This window comes from Rhipicephalus microplus, chromosome 2, assembly GCF_043290135.1.
Source record: "Rhipicephalus microplus isolate Deutch F79 chromosome 2, USDA_Rmic, whole genome shotgun sequence".
In the NCBI taxonomy this organism is placed as follows: Eukaryota; Metazoa; Arthropoda; class Arachnida; order Ixodida; family Ixodidae; genus Rhipicephalus; species Rhipicephalus microplus.
This window is the reverse complement of record NC_134701.1, coordinates 152,377,335-152,384,662: the sequence shown is the minus strand read 5'-3', so window position 1 is coordinate 152,384,662 and position 7,328 is coordinate 152,377,335.

The following is a 7,328-nucleotide window of genomic DNA, read 5'->3' as shown; positions in this document are numbered from 1 at the left end:
GATACCACATGTGTATCTGATAAAGCGCTAGTGTTTGAGCAGCTTCGATGAACATGTCTCTTTTTCTGATAATGCCATCTACTGAGAATTCAATGCTTGGTATTGCAAGCAGCCATAGAAGATAGTCCATTTCAGAGCTCCAAAATTCATTTCTTGGTAATATATGTACATTACTCTGTGTTTCTTTATGAGCATTGCTTTTATCCCTTCGCAAAATCGCCAGTGCCAATGAGTGGTCCTTGTATTGCGTCTGTAAGTGAAAACAATGGTGGCATGTTGCGATTGTTCTCATGACAGGAAAGGGCGGTTGTCTAGTCTCTGTTATGACAAGGCTGCTGGAAGTCGCTCGTGGAACACGTAGCGAGACACGCAGTCCCTTAGCTAATAGCCTTTGAAGTCGCTCCTCTGAAGTGCTGGGAAGACCGTGTAAGACTGCTGCAGAATATGCAACTTTTTGTCGTGATTAAGCATTGTGAACAGCGAGCATGCATAATACAGATCCACCCCATGATGTGCCAGCCATTCTGAGGAGTATATTCACAAGCATATTCACCTCATTTTCGAGTTTGTTTATGTGAGGTGCCCATGATAGCTGCCTAGCAAGTATTACTCAGAGAAACCGATGCTGTGTCACAATAATTAGTGGCTCTTCTTCTAAATTCAAATTGAAGTTTTTTTAACTTCTTATGGGTGAAGGGCAACACAGATGTCTTTGCGTGCGACAGAACCATTCTTCTTTCTTTTAAAAAGTTTTTAATAATATTTATGCCGTCCTGCAATGCAATCTGAATTAACAAAACATCCGTGCCAGATGCCCAAGTGCACACATTATCTGCATTTATAGAGTATTTCAACCTATAAGGCAGTCTTTATGCTAAGTCACCCATAACATAGTTGAAAAGAAAAAGGCATAGTACGCTTCCTTGTGGCACTCCCTGTCTGACGTCGTGTTCTGCACTCTTTCTTTCGCTCGTCTGAATGAATTTCTTGCGACCTGATAAAAATTTAGATATCCACCGCAAAGACCTCCAGGACAGTCCGAGTTTCAACATACTCAGCAGAACATGAGTGTGGCTGACTGTGTCAAATGCCTTTTTCGTGTCCAAAAAAACTGCGACCGTTGAACTACCAGAGGTGCGTTAATGCTCTATATAGGTTTGTATGTCCAGTATTGCATCCATTGTGCATCTCTGTTTCCTAAAACCTCCTAAGTAGTTGGACAATACACCGGTTTTGTTGCACCACTACTAAAGTCCCGCATCAATCATTTTTTTTCCATTACCTTACGTAAGCAACTTGTCAGACTAATTGGGCGGAAGAATTCAAGACTCAAGGACGTCTTAGCAGGATTGAAGATCGGAATGATGTGAGCAAACTTCCAACATTCGGGCATGATTTCTCGCTTCCATAAATTATTGTAAATATCCAAGAGAATGGTTGTGCCTGTTGGCCCAAGGTTCTTTTGCTTATTGTACGTAATGCCGTCTGGTCATCAGGCTGATTTTTGACGACATGACGCTATGGCACATTGCAGCTCACTTAACGTAAATACAGGGTCTAGTTGAGGATGCTGGGCCGAATAAAAAGCATAAACGTTCTCGAAGGCTAACACGACAGAATTATCAAATAATGCACGTTGTGATGCGGCGCGCCTACTGATAAATTGACAAAATTCTTCTGCGACTATAACTTCCCGTTTGTCAAAGGCTACAGCAAGAACACGAACTGGGATACTTTGTGATAAAGGGCCAATAAATATTCAAATTACAAGCCAAATTTTTGAGACATGTGTGTGCGCAAATAACATGCTAAAAAATCACGCCACCGTCGTTTACCTAAATTTTCTAGTCGTCTGCGCATTACACCATGGATTTGCAGTGCATTTTTGTACGCTTCTAAATTTCGGCTGCATCAATATGACCTTTCGGGTTGTCGTCTGATGGCTCTTAGATGTTCATACTCTCCGTCGACTGGAGCATAGTCTTTTGGAATTGGGACATCTTTTGCACATTTATTCGCATTTTCTCGAAAAAATCTGGCAAAGAGCAAACAACCATACTGAATTCAGTAAAGCTTTCGACAAAACAGTTGAAAGCTTTACTGCATTCAGAATTGTTGTTCTGCTCTTGTTATATCTTTCATCTCTGCACTAGAAGCACCTTCCTGCTCATCTGCAGTGTTCAGTTGATTTAGAAGTACAAAACTGCATTCAATTTTGAGGGCTGTCATCGCTGATTAATATAATAATTAACGGTATGTGTTTGGGCTACTGAGGCATTTATCATTCATATTAACCCAGATTATCTCGATCGGTACATGTACTTTTTGTACATTCAGAAAAAGGATCGTTGATTGCATGCATTTATGTATATCTGGTCCATATATATGTCTATGTAGAGATCTGTATGACGCATACGTATCAATCATGAGCGTTGCACCCCCATGAGGCACACCAAACTGGCAGATTACAGGTCAATTTTGAGAACTCTTTACAATTAGGTTGTGTGCATCTGAATCTAAGAGATGCTTTGTTCATCCCTAAAGAAATGCAACCACGTTTTCCGGGATTTGATCGTGTGTCGTCGGGCATTCCAGTGCTACACTGTACCTGAAAACTTACCATGTCGTGTACATATAGACACACATTGGAATTCTTGGTAGCGCTATAAAGTATTAGAACCCAGCTATCGTAGTTGATCTACATACGTTCACAACGACGTCGTTGCAAGTTTTAGTCTTATCAGCACAGGGGGCAAATGCATAGCGAGAAGCGAATCATAAGCCACGAATAGGTGACAGTAAAAGCCTAGCATTTGAGAAGAGGAATAAATAAAGGGGATGGAAAAGAAACCTCAAGGAAGCAATGTAGTATAACGGAAAGAAATGAAGTAAGCGATGTAGGAATAGGAGGAAGAAGGTGATCGCCAAAACAAAGTTAGAGTATGTGCGATACTGGAGAGAGAGAAGCATAGTAAGGTGTTGGAGGGCCTTCGTCACTCAGGATTCCCCTTAGATCAAGTGTTCAGCATATTTCTCAGCCATCCACGCCTAGAAAGTTTTAAAGTTGCGCAGAACCATCACCCGGGCGTTGAATGCCGAACCACGTCTTAACCTTTCCATACAAAGCACAAACGCGCTCATACGTGGATGTGAGAAAGAACCAGAACCATTTTAACAATAACTAAGCAATATCAAATATAATTGTTTCCCGTTAGCTGAGGCAAAAAAACATAGCCAATGACTATTAATTAAACGTTAACACAGGAGACAATATAGATGTATTGTAGCAGGACTTCACAGAAAATAAATTGGATGAAGAAATGAAAGAGCAAAGAAAGAATGACAAAAACATGAAAGTACAAATGCCTGTTTTTCAACACATACTATATACCTAAATTTATACGAGATGCGTTTAGTTTTTGACACGTCTGCTGCATTGAGAAGGATAATCTGCCGCCTCTTCGCCATGGCTCAAAAAGCAAAGATTATTTTCATAATTGTTCTTTTGCTTTGCAAGTATCACGTTGTTATCTGTCTATTACCGAAAAACACTTATCAAACCGTAAAAGGTTTTTGACGGTCCTTAAAATATGTGATTAGAAAGAAGGTGGTAAATCACAGTTTGTCCCCTATTTCTTTAGTGCATTGCACATTACTGCGAGATTCGTGCTTATACGAGTATACCGTTTCAGAGCTAATGCCACTTCACATCTTTACAGCACATTCTATGTGCACAATTTTTACCAACATGGAATATTACGGGATAGTGCTAACGTGTATCAAAAGTGCAGTAGTATCTAATGCCACACAGAAATAAAAAGCTGTACACGCCAGGCCAAAGCAAAGCAACATAGCAGACTGTAGCCTTCATAGCAGACGCTAGTTAATTTGCTGCAACAGCAGCATTTCATTGAATATTTCTTGTCTCTCAGGATGACAATAACGACATAGTAATGAGCAGTTTTTAAAGCCTGTGTGTCATCGAACTAATTATGTTGCTAATAGTTGTGTTCTTTATCCTTTGACTAAGACAAGATTGTGTCGTGACAGTATATCAAAAATGAAAAAGGTAGAGGCTATCTGCATCTGATCTGGTGCACAAGGGAAGACAAACGCACGAAGTCCTTTGAAGTGGAGAATGGGTGATGGTGGAACAGCAAGAGAGAGAGATTGAGAAAGCAAAGACCAGGTAGCAAACCAGATATTGGCATCTGGTTTGCTACACAGCGCTGGGGGTGGGAAAGTAGGGGAAAGAAAGAGGGGGTAGATGGAGAAAAAAAAGCACGTGCACCCATAAGAAAACGAAAACACACACAGGAAGGGCGTCCTAGCTACAACCGTTCAGTAAGGCTGGTCGATCGCAAAAAGTGTAGTAGCGCTTTAAGGGCCCTCTTCTGTGAAGTCGCATCCTGTCGATACTGCAGAATTCCCTGCTCCGAAAGAGGTTTATCATCTAATATGTTGAGTTCCTTGCGAAAGCATATTCGTTGTTTACTATACGCTAGGCAGTCACAAAGAATATGTTGGATTGTTTCCTCTTTGCCACAGTGGCCACAGGCTGCGGTGTCGGCCATCCCAATGCGGAAAGCGTAGGCGTTGGTAAACGCAACGCCCAACCACAGCCTACATAACAGGGTCTGGTCTGCTCGGCAAAGCCTCGACGGGACTTGAAGACTTAGCGTAGGATCAAGCGAGTACAGTCGGGCATGCTTGAAGTGTGGCTGATTACATTGTGATGTGGTTTTGGTACCTGGGCACTCTTAGAGAACTCATGGTATCAAGGCAGGTAACTCGTAGTGTATCTGCTAGGAACCTCTAGAAGATTTTTGGTTTAGCAAACGACACGGGACCAGTTGCTGAGCAGCCACCGGCGTATTACACACATGTTATAAAATCTTTGCAACAATGACGAAATGGTTTTCCAGTTCAAGAACTTATGGAAATGTCCCCTACCGACATGAGCGAACTAATAGCATTTAAAAGCCTATCTGAGGAACAACGCCAGAAATGCCGGGCAAAAAGACTTTGGACTCTTACAAACACGTCTCTCCCCTCCGTAGTCCGTGACCTAAACTAACTTAAGGAATGGGAGGCTTTACCAACGGCCGACCGCCTTGTGGCGTGGGGCGTGGCGCCCTCTGCCACATGCCCGCAGTGTGGTCGCGTCAAAACACTGAACCATGTCTTCCAAGAATGTATAGTAGCGCGCACCTTTTGGCGCATGGTTACCAGAATGTTCCAAATAAGTATGCAGTGGAGGTCTAGCCACCGGGATAGCTTCGTCGTACTCTTAATGGCTATCGGAGCTTTCGTCTTATGGAAACGAAGGGGACTGGCCTGCCTTAGGGGACGCCCTCAGAGAGCCACGTTTCCCCTACTACATCGGCTAAGAAACATAATGCTTATGCATCTTAATGCAGAACTAGTCATGCTGAGAGAGAAAGCTTTCCTTCAATGCTGGACTACGCGATTTCTTATCGTTAAAACCAACAGAGTTTCCATGCCTTTCCTTCCCTATTGAAGAGGTGGGCTAGAGCTTGTATCACTGTGAAATTAGAGTGTGTATTTTTCTTTTCTTCCTTAAAACATGTCCTTTTTGTGAAATATTGTTCTTGAACACGAGAACAAACTGTCCTCACAGGTGAATGCAAAATATTACGCTACACTGTGAATGACCTCCCCTTGTTTGTTCATATAGCCTTACTGTTTATTTAAGTTTATTCATCTCTATGTCATAAATGTCCTGTCTTTGTTGTACAATTTTTGCATTGTACGTCACTGCATACGCTATAAGTTCTTTCGCTGTATATAACGGCTTGCATTGTACATACACATTGTTCATCAATGTCTATTTTTCTGTGTGCACATAAGCTGTGTATGATACATCCAGAAATAAAATTCTTTTAAACTAGAGTATATTTAAGAAGGAAATGTTATGTAGAGTGTTATTGACGTTTGTGGCAATACGTTTTTCCTAAACAACAAAACATTCGCACTGTAGCTGTATGTTTCAGTGCAAATGTCGTCGAAAGACGATAATAGTCTTGCGTCTCAAGATTAAACGAAACGTTTATATGATGTTCTTCAAGAGAAAATCAGTGAATTGTATTTTCGAGGCGCTGTCTTAGAGAGTCTCGATTCGTGCATCACAGGTGAACGAGCGCATCGAGGCGCGTTAGACACGAGTGCTATCTGACAGTTATCTTCGAAAACAAAGGAAGGCGTGCGCGCCTGTTTTGGTGACAAGGTGTAGAACGCAAAGCGACGGGCAGTTGGAAACACTTGCCTTTTTGAGCTTCGCGTTGCATTGTCAGCGCAGCGTGTGAAAGGCTACGGTCCTTAGAATTACTTATGTATATCTTCTCTCGTATAAAGACACACATACAAAATAATGACGTGTTGTTATGGTGCCTCAGATATGCACAATAATTTCTTTTCAATCGACAATCGCTGAAGTATGAATGCTGAAACTTGAGCACTATTGGTGGGCGCTGCGGATGGGGTTGGCCGTTTGGGGTATCGTTACGGCAGGCACACACACAAACGTACAAAAAGACAGACAGACCAAATTTTTACATCAAAGTACCTAACGAAAAACTATCGTCTGTAAAAACATTTTTTGCTCAAAGGTCAAGTGTCTGTCCACAATGCAAATTGCAGCACTACTGGGGGAAGAAAACACTTGGTAAGTGAAAGTACGCGCATGACAATGTTGGTGGCAACGCCATCTTGCAATTTTCCGACTGACTCCTCATGAAGTAATGTATTTTTACGGATATTAGTGTGGCTTCAAGAGTTTTTAACTTGCCAGAATCAAGTACATTGTATCATAGGGGGGGGGGGGGAGTCAAGTGTCTGCTGAATAATGTTTTGGCAAGTTTTCTTGGGCAAGTGTGGCGAAGGACACTTTGAAGCGTTGATGTCAAGAACTTCGGAATCTGCGCTTCACTCTTCCAATACTATCGAGAGATTTCGGAAGAAGTAAAAAAAAAGGTATGATTTCACCTCTATTTTCTGTCTTTCATCGCTATCGAGTGGTGTAAAAAAAGGTGGGAGCCTGTTTGCTGGTTCAATAAAAAACTCCTGGTGATTGAAACTACAGGGTTCCTCTACTAAGACAACCCTCATTAGAATATCATGCTTTTTATTGCAGAGATCAAATTATTAATAAATATGATACTGCACTCCACACAGTACACCCACAAAAATTAACGCACATGTTTGAAAACGTTGCCGCATCTCTTCGTGTAAATCACATCGGGAGTTCACTTCGCCATGCTCAATTCCAAAAGCCTCTAATCCTAACGAATAACATATCTTGTAACTTA